The 26,755-nt window shown below is 46.4% G+C and overlaps 1 long non-coding RNA gene across 1 annotated transcript in view; it reads right to left on the bottom strand.

Moving 5' to 3' along the window:
• LOC116218634 overlaps positions 1-26,755 on the bottom strand; it is a 69,025-nt gene that overhangs the window by 28,492 nt on the left and 13,778 nt on the right. Inside the window, exon 2 of the long non-coding RNA XR_004162953.2 lies at positions 5,147-5,183. This is a non-coding gene — a long non-coding RNA (uncharacterized LOC116218634). The remainder of the gene's footprint in view (positions 1-5,146; positions 5,184-26,755) is intronic.

Consider the following 26,755-nt stretch of genomic DNA (forward strand, 5'->3'; position numbering starts at 1 on the left):
AAGAGGACAATCCTAAGAGTCCACTAAGCATCATAAACAAGCCCCCTGGCACGTCTGTCTGTTAGGACACCTGCTAGAGCGTGCGTGCGTGCGTGCGTGTGTGTGTGTGTGTGTGTATGGACACCGGCTAGAGTGTGTTTGTGTGTGTGTCTCTTCTCCGTCCGAGAGAGAAAGCTATTTTTACCCCCTGACGCAAGGGTTGAGGATAGGGGGAACATCTGAACCGAACGACAAACAGGGCATTAAAATGGACAAATCACAAACACCAGGAGGGAGGCTGTCAAAGGAGAGACAGACGCTCGGGGACTGGTTCCGCACCACAAGGGGGTTCTTGCTTGCTGTTCCCCCGCGCTTAAGCCCCGGAACATAACATGAGCACCAGGTGGGAACCCTTCTGCTCCGGGAAGATCCGAGTGCCAAGTAAACAAGTAAAGCAAATAAATAAACAGATAAACAAATAAATAAATAAATGACGGCTATTTCCCCTGTGGCATGCTCTTGCGGTCACGACGACAGCGCAGCACGTGAGGATGGACCGGCGCCCTATGGCAGGGTTTCCAATCCCAGCATGCTCTCTGATTATTTTAGATGTGAGGACAGAGACCTGGATTAAGGAGTATAGGAGAGAGATGGAATGGTGAGAGAGAGAGAGAGCGTGAAAGAGAGAGAGATAAAGATAGAGGGCAGAAGAGGAGAGATGGAGAGAGAAAGAGAGAGAGAGAATGATGCAGAGAGAGACAATGAGATGGCCAGAGAAATAGATGGACAGATCCAGTGTGACAGATGGAATGAGAGATGAGACGAGATAGAATGATGAAAGAGGATGAGATAAATGAAGGGACATGAGATGAGAGACGGAGAGAAAGAGAAATGGAGCGAGATAGAAGGAGAGGAGGAGTGAGAGATGGGTGTAGCGACAGATATGGGGGGGGGCAGATAGAGAGATATATAGAGGTATAGATGAAGGACATGGAGCGACAGATGAGGATGGAGAGAAATGGAGTGAGAAAGAAAGAGAAATGGAGTGAAAACGGAAGACGCAGACGGAAAGAGATGGAGGGATCGATGGAGAGATGGAGCTAGAAACTGAGGGATAGAAAAGCAGGAGAGAAAGACAGAAATGGAGGGAAAGATGCAGAGATAGAGGCAGAGAGAGTGAAAGAATGATGAGAGCAGGAAAGCTTGGGGGAAGAGATGGAGAGGTGGAGGATGGAGACCGTGTCAGAGTGCCGTATGTTGCCAGTTGAGTATGCGCTCTGACTGCCATGGCAACCAGCCTGACTCCTGGGCATTGCAGTAAAGCTGCAGGGTGGGTACCCTGTAGACCCGGGTTCGAGGCCAGGTGGGGTGACTGCTCTATCTCTTCCCTACATATGGGGTCAGAAGTGGAGCGGCTTTCTGTGAGGCGTGCCAGTGTGACCCCAGTGTGAGGGACCCCCAGGATAGGTTGACCCCTGTTTGAGGGACCCCCAGGATAGGTTTACCCCACTGTGAGGGACCCCCAGGATAGGTTGACCCCAGTGTAATGGACCCCCCAGCATAGATTGACGCCACTGTGAGGGACCCCAGTGAAAGGCAAAGCTGGGGTGCACTGAGGTAGAAGTACGGTGGGGCATAAGGGACACCTGTGTGCATGAAGTGCATGGGTGTGCTTCCCAAACCTTGAGTGTGGTGTGACGGAGTGCCGTCGCTACGCTTGAGTATGCGCTTGACTTGACTGCCGTACCAATGAGCCTGGCTGGGCACTGGGCACTGGGACTCGAGGCTGGGTGGGGTTCTACAGAGATGGAGAGAGAGAGAGATAGAGATAGAGAGAGAGAGAAAGAGAGAAAGATGTAGTGAAGGATGCAGAGAGATGCAGAAATGCAGGCAGAAGGATGGAGAGCTGAACTGCAGAGAAACTGATAGACAAGAAGAACCTGTCGGGGGCTCACTACTCTCACCTCCATCGGTGTATGAGTGACAGACAACATTTAAATCCCACCTCCATCGAGGTATGAGTGACAGACAACATTTAATCCCTGCCAATCATCCCCATCTCACGGAAGAAAAAACACAAAGCGACAGAAGAGGAAGCAGCCTTCATGAAAAAAGGGAATAGGAACTGCTTCACAAAGGAAGGATTAACCCACGAATGGTAAGCAAACAACATCAGTAAAGCTTAATTAGACAATAATTAAAGACACATTTTATAAAGTTGCTTTAAACTTCAATAGCGTCCAACACTGTGAGGAGTTTTTGTTTGTTTTGTTGGTTTGTACTTTGAAAACGTTTTGTCTGTGAATGTTTATGACACTGGAGGAAAATGAAGTGTGTTTCTGCCATTTTGTTTCAACAGTGTGTTACTGTTCAAGAGTGTTTGTGCCCTTTCGGTTCAATAGTGGTTTCTTTCAGGTCCAGTCCAGGGGTCTGAGCTCAGGCAGACTTACACACAGAGACAGACACACACACACACACACACACACACACACACACACACACACACACACACACACACACACACACACACACACACACACACAGAGACAGAGACAGACACACACACACACACAGAGAGACAGACACACACACACACACACGCGCACCAGTAACAGTGTCTTAAGAGTCCAACACTTTTCTCTACGCCCCGTTGTTTACCTGGTGATGTGTGTTTAATGTTCTTGGTGTTGCCTTTATTATGGTGTGGGGGTCGTTTGGTGTCTTTCACCCTCTCTCCTTCTCTCTCTCTCTCTTATTACAAACAAATCTCTCTCTCTACCTCCATCTCCCCACCTGTCTAACTTTGTTTGTTTGTCTCCTTCATTAATTCTTTCTTTTTGTATCTCCCTCTCTCTTCCTCTTTCGCTCCCAACACTCTCACTTCATCCCTTTCTCGACACCCGCCCCGCCCCCATTTCTCTCTCTCGTTGTTCTCTCTCTCTCTCCCCCATTCTGTCTCTCTCTCTCTGTCATATCTGTCCAGCCAAAGCCCCTACCGCCTGTTCCCCGTCGCCCGCTCTCCTCTCGTCTGGTGTTTATACCCCGATGCGCAGCAGGAGGGAGGGCATGGCAGGCACAAATATGCCCCAGTGACAGCCATCGCTCCAATCTCCATTAACGACCCTTAATGACCTCACTAATCCTGCTAATACCCCAACAACCCCACCCTCCCCTCGCTGAATCAGACTGGATATCCTCTCATCCGCTCGGATTGCATTTCAAGCATGCCAAAACTAGACTATTAGAAAACGGTGAAGTCGGCAAGTCTTAATGCTATACTTAGCCTAAATCTACAGGAACTTCCCACCCCCAACAAAATGAGGATAAATAGTTTTTCATAGAACTAGATGGCTCCCCAGCAAAGAGCTTCATAGAAGTGATGAGCCATAACAAGTTAGGACAAATCCCTCTGTGACGTTTGTTATTAAATGAAGTTAAAGCAGTTACAAAATATTAACTACAGTTTTAAAATATAAAAAATATTTCAAGTCATCCAAACTCCTACTGCAGTTCATTTGATGCAATGCGAGGCACAATGTCTCTCTCTCACTCACACACACACACACACACACACACTGGAATCTGGAGCAGTATAGGTGATGGGAGTTTAAAAAGGAAAACTGTTTATTTACCTCTATATATTTCCTCAAAGGAATTTCCAAGCCAGAATGACGTTTCATGGAGAACTGGAACCTTTTTGTGACCTCCATGAGGAAACTTTCCTTGAGGCACCGAGATGCCAAATAAGAAGGCTGTGGTCACTTGACGGGTCAATAGTAAAATGCTTCGAAGCAGTTATGACCCTTAGCCATGGTTGGTTCTTTGAGAGGAACTCTAAAGAAATGGTACCACCTCATGGAGAACTGGAACCTTTTTGTGACCCCCATGAGGAACCTTGCCTTGTGGCACGATCAGGGTACCCCAAGTTGTGCCTGCCAAAGGACCCATCTGAGGCTTTAATGCCAAGCGGGAGGAGCGGTAGGCACTTGGCAGGCATATGGCAAAGGCACTCGGGCCAGTGGGTATGTATCCATGGTGACCAACACAAATCCGCCTGTTTGTCTCTGAGCCATGTGCTTGAGCTCGCTCTCTCTGCAGGAAGTAAATTAGATTGAACCCATTGAGAGAGCTCGCACAGTTGGCCACCCACAAGCTTGTAGGGGATATAAAACCCAGGTTTTAAGCGTGGTTGGCCATCCAAGCCCCCTACAGGATTGTGAGAGCTCTAAAACTCTGGTATTAGGCATGGTTGACCATTAAGGCCTGTTGTAAGCATATAGGTGAAGCACAATGTAGAAGCCTTGTGTGTTGCATGTTGACTTGAGTACGGTGAGGCCTCGGTTTGAAATGAGGTGGCATGGTTATCTGTGAAGGAATTAACCACGGTTGTCACGGTTATTACGGTTGTCACGGTTATCGTAATTACTTTCCATTTCAACTATTCAGGGAACACGTGTATGTAGCCAAAGTACCGTCCCACACACACACACACACACACACACACACGACTGGTCGAAGCACTCAGCAGGAGGAAACACTAACGAGCTACGTGAGCGTCCACTAGTAACATTGTGAACACAAGGAAGAGTGAATGGAGTAGAGTGGATAGAGAAGGATACCCATAACATTGGACAACGTTGTTTTAACGGTTTTAAAATACTGACTTCAAAAGCTCTAAAGCTAATTCACCATTATGATTTATAACCAACATTAACTGCAAAATCTCAACATCCCTATACCTGAGTGGACTGGTGTGCGTGTGCGTGTGTGTGTGTGTTCTCAACACCTGGAGAGGTCGATTCATATCTTACCAAACAAGACTGAACACAGCTTTACTACATACATACATAACTTCCTACAAAAGTAGGAAACGTTCACAGAAAAAAAGGTCACATTATTACTGTGTGTGTGTGTGTGTGTGTGTGTGTGTGTGTGTGTGTTCATGCCTGTGGGTGCCTGTGTGTGAGAGTGCAGACTTTACCACATCAAACAGACACTGATACACAAGCACATGAAATGAACTCCTTACAAACTCTAGTCGACTTTCATTTGTTGTCATTTCCCAAAACAAAAAAAGCCCCATAAGATACTCACACTCACACACACACACACACACACACACACACAGACAGACAGACACACATATTTCTTGTGAGACTTGGCCTACCTTTGTTCCACTCCTAAGCCGGTCCTTTCTGAGTCACCTGCAGAGAAACAGAGAAATTATTTACAACTGAGACTAAAACACACACACAGACACACACACACACAGAGAGACACACACACACAAACACACAGACACCCTGCTGACTTCCTCCTCCATAAATGAAACCTCCCTCTGCGCTGCTGACTTCATTCGGTGCAACTGAAGAAACAGACAAGCATAAATGTGTGTGTGTGTGTGTGTGTGTGTGTGTGTGTGTGTGTGTGTGTGTGTGTGTGTGTGTGTGTGTGTGTGTGTGTGTGTGTGTGTGTGTGTGTGTGTGTGTGTGTAAAATGCCGAGAGAGACAGAGCGTGAAAGCGGAAAAACTTGTTCTCTTTTTGAATATGCTAGCAACGTTGAAACCCCATGCTCAGCTAAGACACTCCTCCATCATCTAAACTAAGTCTGCCTGGTTTAGTCCAATGGATGCCTGGTATAGACCAATGGATGCCTGGTATAGACCAATGGATGCCTGGTATAGACCAATGGATGCCTGGTATAGACCAATGTATGCCTGGTTTAGCCCAATGGATGCCAGGGTCCCGGTGTTCCCATTGGCTAAGCAGGCCCATACAGCCCTCCCGTGGGGCAAAGAGCTTTCCCACTTCCATTCCATTCAATGAGATTCAAACAGCTTTGATCTGCTCCCAACTCACTGGTTCAGTCTCTCAGTCAATATTAGCATTGAAGGCATCAGCCAAGGCATCAGCCAGCCGACACATACAGTCTGCTTACAGACACTAGGGTACTCTAACACACACACACACACACACACACAGGTTTATGAGTCAGCGCTAGACAACAGACTGATGTCAGATAAAAGGCTGCATTGTGCTACAATGATGCATTGTGGTGGTACCTTGAAATGAGTGCAGATAACACACACACACACACACACACACACACACACACACACACACACTGATTACATATCATCATTCAAAATGTTACATTGCAGAAGCATCATTTCAGCTTAGCATACACATACACACAAAGACCTTTCAAAACAGACACCTTTTGTAACTACAGCTCTTCTTACATATGGATCCAAAGGCTGCGCGCACACACACACACACACACACACACACACACACACACACACACACACACGTCACACTTCCCAAGCTTCAAATAACTTAAATTTGTCTGCCCCCTCTCAAAAATGGGGGCTGCTACCCTCCACCTCATACCCCCGCCCCCGACCCCCCGTTTGCGTTGTGCACAGACCCGTCACGCCCTGCCACTCAAAAGGGAAGGGCATCCCCGTTCAGCCGCCTCGCCACCTATTAATACATATTCATGCCCGCGACGATGCCCACGACCTCAAAGTAATGGGGGCAGAAGCGGGGCAATTAATTCGCGCCACGGAGGCTCTGAAGATTTATGAGCGAGGGAAGCGTATGTGAAGAGGAGGAGAGGAAGAGAGAGAAAGAGAGAGGGATGAGGAGGAGAGAGAAGCAGGGCGGGGGAAGGGGAGAGAGAGAAAGAGAGAGAGAGGCCCCATTAATTCAGAAAGCATTTTCTCATTCATTAATCCCCTGGCTGCTCGACTCGCCCGGTGAGCCCCGGCATCGTTAGCCTGACGCCGCCGCCGAATCCACACAGCTGGCGTGCAACAAGCATGCACACAACGCCTGGTGATCACACACACTCACACACACACACAAACACAAACACACTCACACATGGACAGATATACAAATAAGATTACAACACAAATATACACAGACACACACACACACACACAGGTGACATTAGCAGATCCTCACACAATGTGCAATACACACACACACACACACACACACACACACACACACACACACACACACACACACACACACACACACACACACACACACACACACACACACACACACACACAGGCCCGTCAGCCAAAGCAAATCCGCCCACCAACCATACATGTCCTTGTATCTCTGCTCACCTGACCCTGGGCTCTCTCCAGCTCTCCCTATTTCACTTCACCCTGCTAGCTCTTTGTGCTACATGCTTTATATGTTAAAGAGTGTCTGCAGCGCTAACCCTGTGTGCTACACGCTTTATATGTTAAAGGGTGTCTGAAGCACCAGCCGGGCTCTCCAACAGCACAGGAAACTGAATTAGTTTACAAGGGAGTTTTCACTTTCACCTTTCACGTTTGTGTGTGTGTGTGTGTGTGTGTGTGTGTGTATGTCCAGGGAGTTCTTCCTTTCACCTTTCAGGCGTTGTTGTATGCTGCGATTGGTGGTGAATAGCGAGGGGAAGTTACAGTTCCAGACAGATTAGCCTTAGACCCAGAAACATTGCAACCAAATACACCGGACTGCAAATTAACAACAAAGGGTGTGTGTGTGTGTGTGTGTGTGTGTGTGTGTGAGTGACAGTGAGTGTGTGTGAGAGACAGTGAGAGTGTGTGTGTGTGTGTGTTTGTGTGTGTGAGAGTGTGTGTGTGGAGTGAGTGAGAGTGAGTGAGTGCATCTCTTAAAAAAAAAAAAAAAAAAAAAAAAGGACATTAAAGAGTCTGTCCATTTTGAACTGGGTACTTCTCAAAGCTCTGTGTTTGTGCGCGGTCTCCAAACACACCTAAAATCTAAGCTTAAATATTTCATCACCCGAAAAGTTCCCAACCCAAGAGGGCCTCTGGCACGGCCCCAGCTTGATTCAGAGGCCTGCTGAAAAAACTCGATGTGTGAGGAGTGTCCAAAGAGACCAAAAGAACTAAACTTAAAAATCGTACTGCTCCTCTCTCTCGGCCTTGGAAGCGGACATTCCTGGAATTCCAACAGGAAGTTGGAGGGGGTCAGATGTCCATGACTAGGGGTGGGATGAAAAATCAATACAGAGATATACCGCCTAACACGCAGTGAGTAATGAGAATGCGGAGGAAGCTGGACTGTTTTTATTTAAAAAAATGTATTTGTATGTTTGATTCCCATTCCTGTTGTCCTATTCACTTCATACATCTTGCTGCTATGACACCTGAATTTCCCTAACGGGATTACTAAAAGTTTATCTTATCTTATAAATTCATCATTCCTATTTTTTGCCTTTTTAGGGGTATTTTTTTCTTCACTTACACAGATATCGTGATATATCCTAGATAATTGCTGTGCAATGTATCGAATATCGCAGGATTGCTGCATCGTGAAACGTTGCCCATGATAATGACGGTAATCGTGATGGTATCATATCAGGAATTACTCTACGATACCCATCCCTATCCACAGCTCGTTCTATGTTCTCCGCAGAAAGAGAGCCCATTCCGCATTGTTAGCCCGGTTCCGCCCTCAATCCGGCTCCGACTCATTCCGTCCAAGAGTAACCTTCCAAAGGCGGCGTCAATAATTCAGAACTCAATTACCAGCCTGAAGTCTCACGGCTAAAGAGAGTGTGTAAATATAACATGAGAGTGTGTTTTATATGCTCTGGACGTGCCAGGACACAGTGTGTGTGTGTGTGTGTGTGTGTGTGTGTGTGTGTGTGTGTGTGTGTGTGTGTGTGTGTACACACACAGGTTGAGAGAGAGAGGAGTTTGAGATGAATGAGAGTGGATGGACTTGAGGACACCCATGTACAAGATAAAAACAACAAAGTATGGACACACACACACACCTGCATACACACAGGTGCACACACACACACTCTTTATGCATACACTCTTTGTGTTACATTCCTATACCTACTATGTAGATAAACCAACACCCACACACACCCTAAAGTGTAAAACTCCAAGCTTTCACAGTGAGGCCTAGACTAGTCATCAGAATCACCATATCAATAGCAAATCTGGAAACAAAACATCTGGGTTATGACTGTGACCCCGGTTCCCTTAGCAGGGACCAGATCTAACACATGGGACGTGATGAAGGGACAGAGCCAATCAAAGCACTTTCCACTCACACCGATTGGTTGAGTATGTGTCAATCATTCTCCTGAGCCCCCCCCCCGGAGTGCTTCAACAGCCATGATTGATTCCGCCTCCTCCTCTTGAAATACTGAGCGCAAAGAGGACACCGTCAACGCCATGCAGCGTTAGATCTGGTCCCTGTTAAGGGAACCGCAGCAACAGTCTTCACCCAGACAATCACTATTGCAGTGGACTGCGATCTAACTCCACTGTCAACTACTGGACATTCAGAAGAGGCCATATCAGCTAGGTATGGGGCCATGCAGGAAGGTGTGATGTGATTATGTGTGTGTGTGTGTGTGTGTGTGTGTGTGTGTGTTTCTCTGGGCCCCGAGCCAATCACAGAAGCCCTGCCCCTAAGGCTCCCTGCAAAAAATAGGTTCAGTCACATCCAGTGTATAGAAGCAAATTACTCCAGCTTGCAGTCCAACAGGCGTCTCCCACTGATACTCCATTCTCAAACTCGATAACTCGATAACATAACGTACGAAAACTCAATAGCCTAAACCATCCAGCCCGGCTTGGACAGCGCCCTGCCCTTATCCTGAGTGACATTGAAGGGAACGCAGCGGACGGACACAGCTTGTTAATACGCTCACCCTCTGCAGATGCAACAGGAGGACCCGTCTGACGTTTTGAAAACTGTAATGTGTAACCCACCGTCACTGTTCTGAGGACACTGCGCACGCATGCCGACTCTCCACACAGCTACCTCGGCTGGGCTCTCGGTTCACAATAGGTTGGGGATGACCCCGCTCATGGCCAATTTGCCTGCTTTCAAACTTATTCCACTCCACTAAGGGAGGGGGTTATGAGGGCAAACAATCAACGAGAACTGGTACTAAATTGGTACCGGTTCCTGACTGGTTAGTATTGATGAGCTCCTGGACAAACAGTGCTACTATAGGTATTTATGTAACGCTTAACATAATTCATTCGAACATAGCTGCCATTTTGACGGTTGGTGCTAGACAGATCAGCGGGAGGGACGCTCCGCTCCTTGTGACGAAAGCCTTTTAAGCTACGCTTAAAAAAAAAAAAAAATGCCAAACACCCATTTCACACTCACTAGAGCATCGGGCGCAGGGCTGACAGGTGCGCGAGTGAGAGACACACGGAGCGTTGCATTGCCACCACTGCGCCCATGAGCCGCCCCAAAGCCTGGGAGGTGCAGTGAGTGGGACGGGGAGAGGGAGGTGTCTGCGAGTGAGATGGAGAGAGCTAGCACTAGCAAAGAACTAGCAAACTTTCAAATGCTTGAACTCACGCCACTCAAAGCCATTGACAGGAGGAAACCTACTCACTGACTTCTATGAGTAGAAGCAAACTAAAAAGTCTCGAATCTGAGAGAGAACACTAAAGGCAGTTGGAAAGCACAGACGATTGAAATCACTTAAAAATAGAGGATTTCAAGCAGACGAGGCAGCGTCAATCATGGCAGTTTAAGCACTCCTGAGGGGTGGGTACCGACACCTTCTCAGCCATTCACAGCGTGAGTGGAAAGTGCTTCGATTGGCTCCGAACCTACGTCACCTCCCAGCCCACTGCCACAGGGAACCATATTGATCCCTCAACCCTGCTGGAGACTACATTCCCCAAGCACAAGGCAGGAACATTAGCAAGAACAAGAAAAGCATCAACCTTGTCGACTGTGTGGTGCATGGCAACAATGTGTGGTACATGCCAACAGGAGGAGTTTTAACTGGAAATATTTTTTACATATTCTCCTCTGGCTTTTGTTAAAGAGAAAGAATAAGGGGACAGTGAGCTTCAAGGCATTTAAAAGACTGACCTCCACATAAACCGAAAATAAATTATCTCTCTCCTTCTTGCACACACACACACACACACACACGCTGGACACACACACACACACACACAACTTCCATATGCTGAAACCAATGCAATAACTCAATTACTGGGTGACATACAAAATGAGCAGAAAAACATACTTCAAAAGAAGCAATTTGTATTTGCACTTTTCTCATCTAAAATCATGTATGATGGTTAATGTCTGATCTCATGTTAAGTCGGTGTGTGTGTGTGTGTGCGTTGGGATGGGAGGGGGGGGTGTGTGTGTGTGAGTGGGTGATTTCCCAGTGCTGTTGTTAGTGTGTGTGTGTGTGTGTGTGTGTCTGCTGGTGTAAAACCATTAGCTCCAGCAGACCGGAAGCCCATGCTCTTTAATTAAGGCAGCTGTCAGACACAACATCACTTAACTCTCCCTGCAATCAATGTCCATAACAGAGAAAACCACTGTGTGTGTGTGTGTGTGTGTGTGTGTGTGTGTGTGTGTGTGTGTGTGTGTGTGTGTGTGTGTGTGTGTGTGTGTGTGTGTGTAAGAGAGTGAGAGTGTGTGTCAAAGAAAAAAAAAGAAAAGCAGAGATAACAAGGGAGACAAATGGCCACTATGTCTGAGTGTGTGTGTGTGTGTGTGTTTGTGCGCGCGCATGTCTTTGTGTCTCGGAGGAAGAGAAAGACACAGAAAGAGAACAAAAGACAGTGATAGGGAGTAAAAAAAAGAGATAAGAAATAAGCGGACAAATGAACAGAGGTGCGTTTAAATTTGGCGAAGGTTCGAGGCAAACACTCAAACACTCAAAATGGTTTGCTTTAAATGGTAACGCTAAGTCCAGCGTCCATGTTTATTTGTCGAGAACTACCTGCTCAGACTGTTTGTGTGTGTTCGCAAAGGCACGCTGTGAATTCAAAGCAAATGAAAAACATTTGTGCATGTTTGTCTTTGCTTGCTATTTTGACAGAGAAGGGACAGAGAAGGGAGAGAGAAAAGTGCAAAGTGAGAGAGATGCAATCACACTAGACAGACACTGAGAGACAGACAGACAGAGACAGATAGACAGATAGAGATGAAATCACACTAGAGACAGTGAAAGACAGACAGACAGACAGACAGACAGACAGACAGAGATGCAATCACACCAGAGACAGAAACTGAGGAGAGACAGACAGACATTTGAAAGACAGACAGACAGACAGACAGACAGACAGACAGACACAGACCGATTTTTGAAAGAGGCACACACTAGTGAAAAAGTAGTAAAAGGAGACTGGTTTCGTAAAAACTAAGCAATTCAGGACCGACGGTAAAGTAGGTAAAGCGGTTCATGCTAACAAAGACTACAAAAGTCGTCACACAAATTAATATACAGTTTCACAAATATGTGCAGGAGGAAAAAAAAACAAAAACAAACCTCCCACTGTGCCTTAGAAATACGTGACCTCAGAATGTTCCTAAGCAATTGTATGCCAGTTTGACCCACTTCCTTTTCTCCAAATCTGAGCCCTATTGAAATTCAATGGAGCCACTAACTTCTCCCGCACTCTCTGAGATGCCTCACGGACCCTTTCATCATATTAAAGACCCACACCAAACAAACAAACAAATAAATAAATAAAGCCCAACTGAAATTGCTTTTCTACTCAACTTCAAAAATGGTCAATTTTTCCACAAAGACTGGTCACAGTGTTTGATGTGGGAGGGAAAGAGAAGCGGGGAAACGGGAGGAAAATGGCCGAATCCTTCCGGCTTGCTCCGCTTCCATAAAACCTGACCTGTTTTGGATTCAAGGTTCGTAGCTTTTTGATAAATGGACGGTACATCCGCCTTCGTATCCCCCCTACACACACACACACACACACACACACACACACAACCATCTTGGGAGTGTCTGGGTCCTTCACAGCCCATTAGTCTGTCCACTTTCCTCTGAAGGTCGGAGGGGTGTGTGTGTGTGTGTGTGTGTGTGTGTGTGGGTGTGTGGGTGCTCCATTCCACCGATGATAAAACCAACACCTGCCTGTCCTGGCCGGAAGAGAACCCAGTAAAAGTCACTGATGTTCCATCACTTCACATTACAAACACAGACACTCACACACACACACAGACACACAGCTTCATTTTGCATCAGGCTTTGTGGCTGCTTCACGAAATAAACAAATGTCATGAATAAAAGATGCAGATGGTAAAAAAAAGTATTAAAACGTGCTGCAGATTGCTCATGTATTAATGTACTAATAAAAGACAAAACCACCAATACACAACCTACTCAGAATAATAAAAAGATAAACACACACCCAAGGCTTTATCACAAAGATTCACTGGAAGGCACTAAATAAATATACAGACAGAAAGACCATAGGCATTAACATATAGCCTACTCTACATTGCTCATATGCTGCATGACAAACGCACTTGCCTTTACAGTGTAAGTAGGGAGTAAACAATGCTCACCGACTTCTAACAAAAGGGTACGGCAAGGCTAGTTTCTTTACCCAGCCCTCTTCACAAACACAAAGGCAATTCAAAAGCAGCCTTACACAAACTCTAGATACCGCTGATACGTGCTGACTAATCCCCATTGGTTAGATGTCAAGATTGCTGTTGCCAATGTTACCGTGCCGCACATCACAGAAATAGCACGTAGTACTTATAGCACAGACACAAACAAGGAACAAGATCTGCATTCTTAATGCGTTTCCATATGCGAGATTGCATGCAGGAACTATTCACGTATGAGAAAAATAGTCGTCGCTTGATTTCTGCATGTGATATTCCTAAAAAAACACCATGTCATGAAGTGAATACTAACCTAAATGCCACACACAAACATAAAAGCGTTATATTAATTCACATCATTCACACACACAGATAGCACCAGTACTTGAGCATGTCAAATGTGGGCGAGGGGACACTACCCGTTTCATATTTAGAGGACAGAAGAGCAGAGGTGTGTGATACCCTTGGCTGCCACTGGGGGCGCCACCCCTCCCCTGATAACGGCCGACTATGTGCCAGACCTGGGCCATCCCCGTACTAAACTCGGCTGAATAAGTTATGAAAATGAAATCATCCCCGCGAGGGCTGGCCTGTTTAATGTAGAGAGAGAGAGAGAGAGAGAGAGAGAGAGAGAGAGAGAGAGAGAAACAAGAGCCCACCTCTCTCCTCAGAGGTGCACGGCTGGCACAAACACACATTAATATTTGATGAGGACCTCCGATTAAGGCCCATTCTCACACTTTCACTCTCTCTCAAATTTCCTCTCCCTCATTAAATTTCTCTCCTTGCTGACGGACAATGTTTTTTCTTTCTTTTCCACCATCCTTTCTTTCCCCCCCCCCCCTTTCGTTCCCACCAACACCCCCCTCCACCTCCTTTCCAGCGCACTGGCCGCCTCCTTCTTCAATCTCCGCCGCTGAGGCTATTGTGTGTGTCGGCGTGGCAGAGACATCGCAGAGATATCGCAGAGACATCGCAGAGCCACTCACGGGTTTCAACGAATGAACCAAACATGACAGGACGAGAGAGAGAGAGAGAGAGAGAGAGAGAGAGAGAGAGAGAGAGAGAGAGAGAGAGAGAGAGAGGGGCGGAGAGAGAGAGTGAGAGGTAGAGTGAGAGAGAGTGTGAGTGAGAGAGTGTGTGAGTGTGTGAGTGTGTGAGTGTGTGAGTGTGTGAGTGTGTGAGTGTGTGAGTGTGTGAGTGTGTGAGTGTGTGAGTGTGTGAGTGTGTGAGTGTGTGAGTGTGTGAGTGTGTGAGTGTGTGAGTGAGTGAGTGAGTGAGTGAGTGAGTGAGTGAGAGAGTGAGAGAGTGAGAGAGTGTGTGAGTGAGTGAGTGAGTGAGTGAGTGAGAGAGAGTGTCTAGGTGAGAGAGTGAGTGAGTGAGTGAGCGGGAGAGAGAGAAAAACAGTGAGAGAGTAATACTGAGTGTGAGTGAGAGAGAAGATGCACTTAACTTAAGTAAAATCTTAGACAAAGGATCCAAGTGCCCCCTGAACATGACTTTTCCACTCAGCACTTTCATCCAGAGAAAAATGAAACCCAATCAGATTATTTCTGGCTCAGCCTATTTCTGTCCTACTACTGTTGTAGCATAACAGGCTCTTCAAGCGTCGTCCATCCAGGACCTTTGTCTGAATACTCAGTGGGTAATATTTCAGGTCATTTTAGGACATTCAGAGGGCCCTGTGTTCAGTAGGTATTTGGGCAGACTGAGGTGTAGCTCGTCCTCGGCCATTTACCCACAATGCCTCGGTCAAACAGGATCCCAGAGTTCATCCTTTTATAAAGCCTGTAACACATGTGATTGGCCTGATAGAGTTCCTCTTAGAGAACTCTCACAACGTCAAGCTGTGCCGAAACGGCATCCAGGAGAAAAGTCATCTGTGTGTTAGAAGTATCCATAGCAACTGAACACGCACACACACATACACACACACACACACACACACACACAGACACACACACACAACACAATGTACAACTGTAGACTAACAGGCACCCTGGTGGGGAACGAAATGAGTGGAGAAAGGAGAAAAAGTGACAGTCGAAATGAAATGCCATATCTCACAAGACAAGGAATAACAAACCAATTTCTTGTGACACAAAAACATTAGTTGAAAAAGGACATGAGGTGATTCATTCACTACGGACGAGGAAGAGGCTATGACGCACATCAGGAACAAAAAAACAACAACAACAACAAAAATACACGCACTTTCTCTAATAATGGAGGGAAAGACAGAGTTCAATCCATCTACGCACCTCCTGTTCTTGTGAAAACTACAGCTGGTGGTTCCCAAGGTCTGCCCTAAGACCCTTGACCTCTCCCACGCGTCACCGCAAGTACTGATACTCAAAATGCTTCCCTTCTGGTGTGGTGGTTGGGTGATTAGTGGCCATCAGAGGTGAGCGTTTGCCTGTTAGATCTCTCATGGCTGGGAGTAGGGTGCGGAGGAGGAGGAGGAGGAGGAGGAGGAGGAGGAGAGCAGCAGCGCCTTAAGGGCACACATTCCTCCCCACGATCCTGACAAGTCACTACGGAGCACGGCGAGTGAAAGAGAGAGAGAGAGAGAGAGAGAGAGAGAGAGATAGGCATAAAAAAAAGAGAGCAGAAAGTCTGAGAGAGTAAAGAGCAGAAAGAAAGAGGGAAAGAAAGAAAAGAGAGAGAGAAGAACAGAGAGGAAGAGAGGGAGAGAGAGAAAAAGAGAGAGAGAAGAGAGGGAGAGAGAAGAAAGGGCGTTGAATCTTCCCTGAGCCCTAAGGGCATGCCATTTCAGAGGAGAGGCAGAACTCAAAAGGTGCTCTTTGATATGTTCACACATCAGGTTGCATAGACACCCACTCTTAAACTTAAACACACACACACACACACACACACTCCAATCTTCCTTTCCCCATTTCTATGAGTGAATGTGGGGAAATGGGAAGAGAAACATAAGAGCTGCAAAGTCTCTCTCTCTCTCTCTCCCTATGACTTTAGCCTTTGAGTCTCCAAACAGATGTTCACTGTCTGCATGGGAAACCAGAGAGCGAGAGAGAGAGAGAGAGAGAGAGAGAGAGAGAGAGAGAGAGAGAGAGAGAGAGAGAGAGAGAGAGAGAGCGAGCGAGATGGAGAGATAATCACAGATCCGTCCCACTGCTTACATGTCCCAGCAGTCAAACTCCATGTTCGCAGCATCAACCCCACAGGGCTACAGAGAGAACAGAAGATCACAGCCGCAGAAAAGAAAACACGTTAAAAGAGGAACGAAGGAAGAGAAATCCAGCAGGAATGGAGGTGCTGGTATGGAGGTGTTGGGATAAGCAGTGCACTTACATCTGCGTTCAGTCATTTAGCGAGGGCCATCACTGTATGTACTTCTAGAGCAACTTCTAGTATAGATCTCCATTGTCATCAGTATGGGTATCGAACCCATGACCCTCGTGCTGATAGCTCCTTTCTCTACCTGTTGAGGCGCAGGTGCTCCGCTGAATGACAGCGTGAGTGAAAATGGCTTTCTGTGTTTGGGCGTGTCTGGGTTTGGTTCGTGCCCGCATGTGGGCCGGGGGGGGGGGGGAAGGTGCCCTTGCTGCACAGAGTCTCATTACCTTCCACTTACGAGCAGGAGAGGGAAGCAATTAACCCACTGGACCCAACAGCTGGAGAGGCGAGAAGATGAGAGGAGAAGGAGAGGAGAGAAGAGAGGAAGAGGTGGAGGAGAGGAAGGAGAGAGGAAGAGAAGTAAGGAAAATAAAACCCTCTTCAAAGTGTTCTGAACGGAACCCTGAGTGGTTCTCTGCTGATGACGATCTAAAGAACACTTCATGATTCTAGAGGGCATCCTTGCAGGCAAGAAACAAAAGCACAGGGTCAAGGTCAGCACTATATAAAGGCATCACGTAACAGTGACAGGCTTGGTCTCAAGTTAATGAGGGAGGGTAATGGATGCCGAGAGGAGATGAGAGAGAGGAGATGATGGACACAGATGGTCATGACCGATGGTAATGTGTGATCAATTAAAGGCTCATCAAGCACGCAGGCTAATTGCCATGGTGACTGCGATGCTGTAGCCGGTCTGGCGGAGTTTACACGCCACGATTTCATCGACGATTTCTTTCTTTCTTTCTTCTCTTATTCTTGTTCACTCAATCACCATTTTTCTCTCTCTCTCTCTCTCTCTCTCTCTCTCTATCCTATTTCTTTCAGAATGCCCTCTCTCTCCCTCTCTCCCTCTCACTTTCTGCTCTGTTCTCTCCTTCATTTCCCTCTCACTCTTTCCTTCCCTCTGTGCATCTCCTCTTGTGCTGTTGAGCTCTCAATTAAAAGGCCTCTGCCTCTGCCTCTGCCTCTGCCTCTGCCTCTGCCTCCTAGTGTGGGAGAGAGGAGATGTCCCTTGGTCCCGCACTCTTGCTCCCTCTCACCTCTACACACACACAGCGAGGTCTCCTGGAACCTCCCCGCTCCCATTCTACTCCATGAGTACATATTGTAAGATATGGCATTATTTATGCTGTAGAACTTACCATTACCTGCACCTCTCTAAGTAATACTTTAGAGTTTTGCACTTCTGGTTAGCCGCATTTCATTTGCTTTGTACCTGCAGTCTGCACAATGCTAATTAAGTTAAATCTGCCTTGTCGGCTGGTCGGCTACCACTGGCGAACAGCAAAGATGTACCGGCATAAAAACTCCCAGCCCAGGGCTAATCGCTGGGTGATGGTAACAACATTCACACACAAAATGATAATGTGCAGTCTGCTCTGTTCCCCCACACAGGCATTCGTGGTTAAAGTGAGTTAAGTTAGAGAACAGTAGTATAAAAGTATAGAAGTAAATAAGTATGCAGTCAAAAGAAAGAAAAAGAAAAGAAAATGATCTCGGACCTGATTCATTGATTCGGTTGTTATGCTTTAGGACCAGTAAGTAGACGTTTGATCCGCTGGGGAAAGGAGGAATTTCAGCTAAATCTGACAATATAATCCAAAGCACATCATCACAGAAGCAGAGCTAGAGCAACTGGAAGCTGTCAGAAGGCAGTTATGAAAGGGCATAACAGCCCAAGTGTGTGTGTGTGTGTGTGTGTGTGTGTGTATATATATGAGAGAGAGAGAGAGAGAGAGAGAGAGAGAGAGAGAGAGCGATGAAGGAGGAAGGAGGAAGGAGGAAGGAGAGAGAAAGAAGGAAACAGGGAGAGAAGAAGAAAAAGAGAGAGTGATATTTCTAAAGACAGAGATGGGTGATATATTCACATGCGGAAAAGGAAAAAAATCACTGAGTGTGCGCCAAGACTTAAATTACAGCATAGAGCCAATGATTTATTCTCTGGGTTGAGCCAGGGCTAAAAGGCACTACCACGCAGAAATGAATCCTGTAATTCAAGCACTCGCTGTGTTCGAGGGCAAAACAGGAAATATGTGAAAGGAGTAGAATTATAGGAGCATTGGGCGAATGAGAGAGAGAGAGAGTGAGAGAGACAGAGAGTATGAGAGGAATGGAGAGAAGACCAGCCCCATTGGGCTGAGTAGGATGGAGATTGTGACGCTAAGCTATCATTAGCGTAACTGGAGCACCCAGCAGAGATAACCACACACTCCTGCTGGAATGAGTCTAGGGGGTGAGGAGGTGTGTGTGTGTGTGTGTGTGTGTGTGTGTGTGTGTGTGTGTGTGTGTGTGTGTGTGTGTGTGTGTGTGTGTGTGAAGCCGACACTAGAAACCAGCATGGACACATGAATCCGAGGCGGGAGGGCAGGAGGGCGGGAGGGAGGAAGGGAAAGGAGAAGGAAAAAGAGAGGTAGAGCAGCGAGGCCAGCCTCTGGCTTTTGGGAGCGTTCCCATCCTAACCAGGCCATTACCACACAGCCAGCAGCCACCCGGGCAAGGGCAACTGGACAAGACAAACGACACGGATATGCAAGAAGAATGCAGAGCAATTGGCAGGGCACACTGCGAACGACCGCAAGGTCACGGGTTCAACTGCCAGAGGGCCAAAGAATTTATAGATGCTGAAATAGAGCGATGCATCTGAACACACACAGGCTTTAGAAAGATCCAGAGAAAAACATTGGTTTTGGTATTCTGCATCGTAATATATAGAGAAATAGTCTCGGTATAAATGAATGCAAATGTAATTCAGGTCGGTGTGTGTACACAATGCTCCATGTCAACAGTCAAACATCAGCTCGTCTAACCAAGTATAACCAGAGGCCACTCGCTAACAAGAGGGATACAAGACACAGCAGTGTTTGCAGACTGAATGCTCAGGGATATAAAATGAGGTCCAAAATAAATTGCAAACAGTATAACCTGCAGTTGAAACCGAAACTGAATGATTTTACAGATATGGCAACAGTATAAAAACACACCGATGACAACACAAACAAAATGCTGGTGGTAGGGTTGGACCAAAACTCACATCATGGCATTGTCATGCTGACTACCGTTACACGATATATATATATAACAGTATTTTCCACCAAGAGGGCTAAATGTTTAGTAGAAAGAGAAGACGAGAGGAGCAAACACTGGCAGCTTTACAGAAGAAATGGGCCATGTAACGCAACATCAAACTATATCAGTAGTAAACGGTATTGTCTCATCCTATATCTCCCAGACCTAGCTAGATAAACCAGCCATACATTTACCATCTGACCTGCTGGTTATTGGTCAAGACACAGATATCCAGTACCTTCTCAACTGACATGGCTGAGATCTGGCCCTGATATGGGCTGAACCTAGCCCGGTTCTGTCCCTGATCTAGCCTAGTTCTGGACCTGATCTCAAACGGATCAAGTTCTTGCATGTAATCTGGGTGTAGCCCCACCTAACGTGGTTAAGTGACAAAGCGGGCCATGTTAACCACTTACTCTGTCTCAATTGCAGCCCCCAGGTCTGGCCCTCCCTCTAAATGGGTTCCTGCCACACTGCCCTAGTTCTGGCTCGTTATTAATGACCGTGGCTTCAGGTCAGGCGCCCCGCTGGTCACCACCTCAGTATGGGGGGGGGGGGGGGGGGCAGGGCCAGAGAGATGGACTCATTCATCAAGCCTTGTTGTGTGTCATGTTCCATGTTGTGTTGTCTTGGCGACAAGTGTTGTTCTTTTATTAAAAAAAAAATGTGTATTAAAAACGGACAACAAGGGCAAAAAAGGACACATCTAACTGCTTCTATGGTTCACAGCAAGGCAGGAGGAGAAAAATAGACGTATAGAGATGGAGAGATGGAGAGAGAGAGAGAGAGAGAGAAAAAAAAGAGAGAGAGGAGATGGGTTAGACAGGGAGAAAAGGAAATATTATCATTGGTTTTTTTATTCTTGTTTTACCAGTGTTCTGGTAAAGTGCAACTAGTTGAATAGTTGAAGGAAGGAATCTCCTATCCAGGCTATACGTTTCCTTGGATACGCATAAGAATGTACACTGTGTATGTACAGGAGGTTGGAGGCATTAGATGAGGAGGGAGAGCCATCTCACATTAGGGAAGACAAATCCTGGCAAAGCTTTTCCGTGCAAAGTTTGCAGTTTCAAACTGCAGAGTCTTCATTTATTCAATGCGCGGACCAACAAACTCTCACCTCCAGTATAAAACGGCAAAAAAAAGTAACATTTATTATCTCAAAACCCTGGCATATCACAAATCTTAGAGAAGCCCTAGTCACCATTGTGGTTGAAACTGTGTGTTAATGCTGCATCTTAGCCTCTACTGAATCACTCCCCCACCACATCCTAGTAATGCTTAAGCCAGAAATACTAATAAGATGCCCACGGCTATCAGTCTTTAAATGGGAATGATTTCACACAGCTTTTTAAAAGAGATGCAACCACACACCCAATCAATCTCTGTCTCAGTCTAACACACACACACACACACACACACACACACACACACAGTCTCTAGGCCCTTGTGTCTCTGACAGGGCAGCCGTCAGCAACGGCATTGAGCACTGTAAAGAGGAACTCTGTTTCTAACTCAAACACGAATACACCTTCTCAATCTAACACACACTGTGACACTCACACACACACACACACACACACACACACACACACACACACACACACACACTCTGATGTGTTTAAATCCCACACAAATACAAACATCCTCTCAATCTCTCACACACACACACACACACAGACGCACACACACGCATGCACACACACACACGCATGCACACACACACACAGACGCACACACACGCACACACACGCACTGGCACACAAACGCAGGCTCTGATGTGTCTCACTGCGACTGCAACTGCGGTAAAGACGTGCATCAAACGCAGACCAACCGAAAGGGGGACAAGCCACAAAGAATTAAAATACATCAAAGGCTTCCTCTTCTCCTTAATCTCCCTGAATTAGAGGTAGCAGCGAGCCAGCGAGAGAGACAGCGAGTGAGCGAGCGAGTGAGAACAGCGACAGCCGACGCACTTGGACCAAGCCGCCTCACTTTCCCTGTCCATCTGGACGCATTCCACCTCGTGAGAAAAACAAGCTTGCCCATCTTTGGGCTTTCTGTGACTGGCTTGTACATGTTGAAGCACAAAAGGGGTGCCTTTTACCGTGTTCACGTTCTCCAAGAATGGTCTCTCTTTCTACTTGTTCCTACTCATGTTTGTTTGTGGTGTGTGTGTGTGTGTGTGTGTGTGTGTGTGTGTGTGTGTGTGGTGTGTGTGTGTTTTTGACTGAGACTGAGCTGGATTTTTTCCTGTTTGTGAGAACCACAAGCTTTGCGCATTTTTTTGTGTGTGAGTGTGTGTCTGTGTGTGACTGATTACAGGAAACAAACATTAGAAAGAGAGAGGGGTTCAGGCACGGCATCACTTCAAGAGGGGATAGCCTGTTGTAGCACATGACTTAGTGTGTATGTGTAAGTGTGAGTGCGTGTGAGTGTGTGTGTGTGTGTATGTGAGTATGTGTGTGAGTATGTGTGAGTATGTGTGTGAGTATGTGTGTGAGTATGTGTGTGTGTGTGTATGTGTGTGTGTGTGTGAGTATGTGTGTGTGTGAGTATGTGTGTATGTGTGTGAGTATTGTGTATGTGTGTGGTGGTGTGTGTGTGTGAATTGTGTGTGTGTGTGTGTGTGTGAGTATGTGTATGTGTGTTGTGAGTATGTGTGTGTGTGTGAGAGTATGTGTGTGTGTGTGAGTATTGTATGTGTATGTGTGTGTGTGTAGTTGTGTGGTGTGTGTGTGAATGTGTGTGTGAGTGAGTATGTGTATGTGTATGTGTGTGTGTGAATGTGTGTGTGAGTGAGTATGTGTATGTGTGTGTGTGTGTGTGTGTGTGTGCCGCTGATCAGGACTGGTCTACTCCCTGACAGAGCCCAGACCATCAGCGCACACAACCAGCACAGTTGCAGAGGGGAACTTCTGATTCAAATTCAACAAACTACCATTTTATCTGTCCAGCAGAGAGAGATGAAAAGAACGAGGGAAGGACGGGAGGACGAGAGAACGTTGACTTTTAATAACATTACATATTTTTTAATCAATAAAACATTGAACACTAGAAAGGCACGCGGAGAGCGCATACCTCCGCCAAGGCCATATCTCCATCAAGGCCCTCTCTCGCAATGTTAACGAAAGCGAGAAATCATTCATAATTCAAAAGGTAGTTTTTGTGTAATCCTGCTGACAGACAGACAGAAAAATGAGAGTGAAAACATATACAATAACACATATATAATACAAATAAAGAAATGTAAAGAGTGTCTCAGGGTTGAAAATGGTCACATAGTTGGCTCTACCACATGGCACACTTAATATTAATATTTATAATATTTGTAGAGAGAAAGAACTAAAGACAGGAAGAGAAAAAGATGTAGAAAGAGAAAAAAAGAAGAAGAAACAAAGGCTTTGGCTTTGGGCCAAGACAATATGCGAGAAGGAAAACATTTCTCTCACTCACTGTACCTGTCCTATGGTTCCAAAACTTGATTGCTTTGGAGAAAAACCACACTGAGCAGCACAGACTGGGAGGATAACGTGTATACGAGTGAGTGAGAGAAGGAGACTTTCGACTTTTTAAAACCCTTTATTTATTTACAAAACAACATTTGAAAACCATTTAAATACCATTGAAAATAATCTGTCTATTTCACAAGTTGTACACAAGCCTCCAAAGATCAATAATCATGATCATAATCAATAGAAATGATCCGCTCCTTGCGACCCCATCCCCCCCCCCTGAGCTGAGCCACGTTCTCCGTAGAAGGTGTAGAACACCACCACTAGATTTAAATACCATAGATATTTAAACTTAAACATAGATATTAAATCAAGTCAATGTCCTGGCCTTCATTTTGTTGCTTTGTGGGCCTGCCTTGGCCTGCCCAAACAGGAAATTGGCCATCATATAATACTCACGCCCCGTCTGCCCGTGCTCACAACTGAACACAAACACAGTTTTTTGTAAACATAAACCATCAAAAGCTTCAACACCTTTCCCTGAAAGAGAGAGATGATGTGTGGGTATGTGAGAAGAACAGGAAGTGATAGAATGAAAGTGTGATACAGAACTACAAGTCAGAGAGAGGGCAGAAAGACAGTAGGAGAAAGAGAGAGAGATGACAGGAGCAGAGCAGAGGGGAGAGAAGAGAGAGAGAGAGAGGAGAGAGAGAGAGAGAGAGGAGGAAGGAATGCAAGAGCAAGTATCAGGGCAGGAAGAAGGGAAGACAGAGAGGGAGGGAGGGAGGGAGGGAGAAAGATGGGGGGGAGAGTGTGAGGGAGAGAGAGAGTGTGAGAAAGATAGGGGAGAGGGAGAGTGAGAGGGGAGGGAACAAATGACCCACCAGAGATCTAAAGTGTCAAGGAAAGAAAACACTGTTGGCCCTCAGCCACAGTGGAAGGGCTGACAATGGAGCCATTTTCTCAGGATTTCTCACAAACACACACACCACACGGTCAGAGTTCATATATGTACACTTACGCACACACACACAGTCAGAGTTCATATATGTACACACACACACACACGGTGAGAGTTCATATAAGTACACACACACACACACACACACACACACACACACACACACACACACACACACACACACACACACACACACACACACACACACACACACACACACACACAATGCCCAGGAAAGTTCACTTCTGTAGCCCCCAGGACAATAAGTCAGACCACAGCAGCTCGCAGTGAGTTAAAGGTGCCAGTGTTTTCTGCTGTGCAGGCTCTACGCCTCACAGCTGGGTTGCCAGACTTTACGCCTCACAGCTTGGTTGCCAGGTTCCTTGAGCGGAAATCCGCTGCAAGGGGATCTCCACTTGAATGATGGGCCTTCAACACGCCCGTATTCATGCACTCCCTCTCTCACTCACAAACACACACACACACAGCTCTACTAAATCTTCACTAAGACGACAGACCTTTGACACACTTACACACACCCCACACTCAAGTTCAGCAGCACAGAACTAGAAGTGATTTGGAGTTGGAGATATTTGAGGTCAAGGATTTAAACATTCTTCTCTAGACCTCTCTCTAGACCTCTCTCTAGACCTCTCTCTAGACCTCTCTCTCTAGACCGCTCTCTAGACCTCTCTCTAGACCTCTCTCTAGACCGCTCTCTAGACCTCTCTCTAGACCTCTCTCTAGACCTCTCTCTAGGCCGCTCTCTAGACCTCTCTCTAGACCGCTCTCTAGACCTCTCTCTAGACTGCTCTCTAGACCTCTCTCTAGACCTCTCTCTAGACCTCTCTCTAGACCTCTCTCTAGACCGCTCTCTAGACCTCTCTCTAGACCGCTCTCTAGACCTCTCTCTAGACCTCTCTCTAGACCTCTCTCTAGACCTCTCTCTAGACCTCTCTCTAGACCGCTCTCTAGACCTCTCTCTAGACCTCTCTCTAGACCGCTCTCTAGACCTCTCTGGTGCTCTCCAGTACCGCATCAGAGTGGATTCCTCCAGCTATCCAAGTACGCATTTATTCAAGTATTTTTTTATAGTTTATTTTATTCAATTTCAATCACTTTCTGAGCATGGCACGTTTCTGTATTCACACAATCGAAACATGAACCAATCCATATCCCCCCATATGCAAAAGAAAGTTTGTGTATGGATCTATCCAGCTATCTAACATTATATCTCTCCCTCTATACATATATATATATAAGAAAGAGATGAGATATATATATATATATATATGTGTGTATCTCATCTCTTTCTTCCCATCTCAACTAAATATTGGATGACTTATGACACTACTAACATCTCCTTAAAGCCTTAGGAAGCTTGTAAAGACACTGTGAAGAGTGACTCTCTAAGCCGGGTGAAATGTGAAGGATTGGAATCTCTTTGAAGTGGGCCATCTTGGTCTGGATGCTCTCTTCATCACATATGTGTAGGATTGAATATTCCGTTTCATATTCTTCAGAAGCACGATATTAGGGACCTATGAAATCAGTTTTATGTTTTGCCAAATTCTCTTTTATTTAATTATCGTGTGTCAGTCAACGAGTGACAATAATTCCAGCTCGGTTCACAATGCATTGGGCAGACAATGACAACACTAAGCAAATTGTGAGATCAAAAAGTTCAAATGTAATATGAATGAAACAGAGACACTGTCACTGTCACTGTCACACACACACACACAGTTGGTGTCGCAATAAATGCATAATGAAAAAAAGTTCAATTAAAAAACACACACATTCACTGTTGGTATCGTAATAACAGTATAATAAAAAAAGTGCTATTAAAACATCACACAGAGACACAGACACAGACAGACAGAGATAAATGAATAATAAAAAGAAAAACTGAAAACAGCAGGGTGAAATAACCAATACTGTATCACTGAGCTACTAGCTGTCTTGCAATTACACTACTCTCTCCACCTCTCCACCTCTCCTCCTCTTCTCCTCTTCTCCTCCACCTCTCCACCTTTCCTCAGCCCCACACCACAGGCTTCCGGAAGGTTCCACGCTGCCACGGCTGACTGCTGGTTGACCTGTGGCAAGCTCTGCTGACCTCTGTTCACCTCTGTTGACCTCCTGCTAAGCAGAGTCCTGGCCGGATGCCTAAGCCAACGAGGCCGTCATCCTGCCAGTGACAACCACACCGCTGCTGCTGCTGCAGCCTCTGGTGCCTGTCTGAGAGTTATTAGCACTGCAGTCAGGCTTGAGCCAAAGAGGGGGGACAGAGAGAAGGAGGGAGGGATGGGGAGAGAGAGAGAGAAGGAGGGAGGGGGAGAGAGGGAGGGAGGGATGGGGAGAGAGAGAAGGAGGTAGGGGGAGAGATAGGGGAGGAGGGAGGAGGAGAGAGGGAGGGCTGGGGGAGAGAGAGAGAGAAGGAGGGAGGGGGAGCGAGGGAGGGAGAGAAGGAGGGTGAGGGAGGCAGGGGAAAAGAGTGTGACAGAGAAAGGGGGTGTGAGTCGAGGT

This window comes from Clupea harengus, chromosome 23 (assembly GCF_900700415.2).
Source record: "Clupea harengus chromosome 23, Ch_v2.0.2, whole genome shotgun sequence".
In the NCBI taxonomy this organism is placed as follows: domain Eukaryota; kingdom Metazoa; phylum Chordata; class Actinopteri; order Clupeiformes; family Clupeidae; genus Clupea; species Clupea harengus.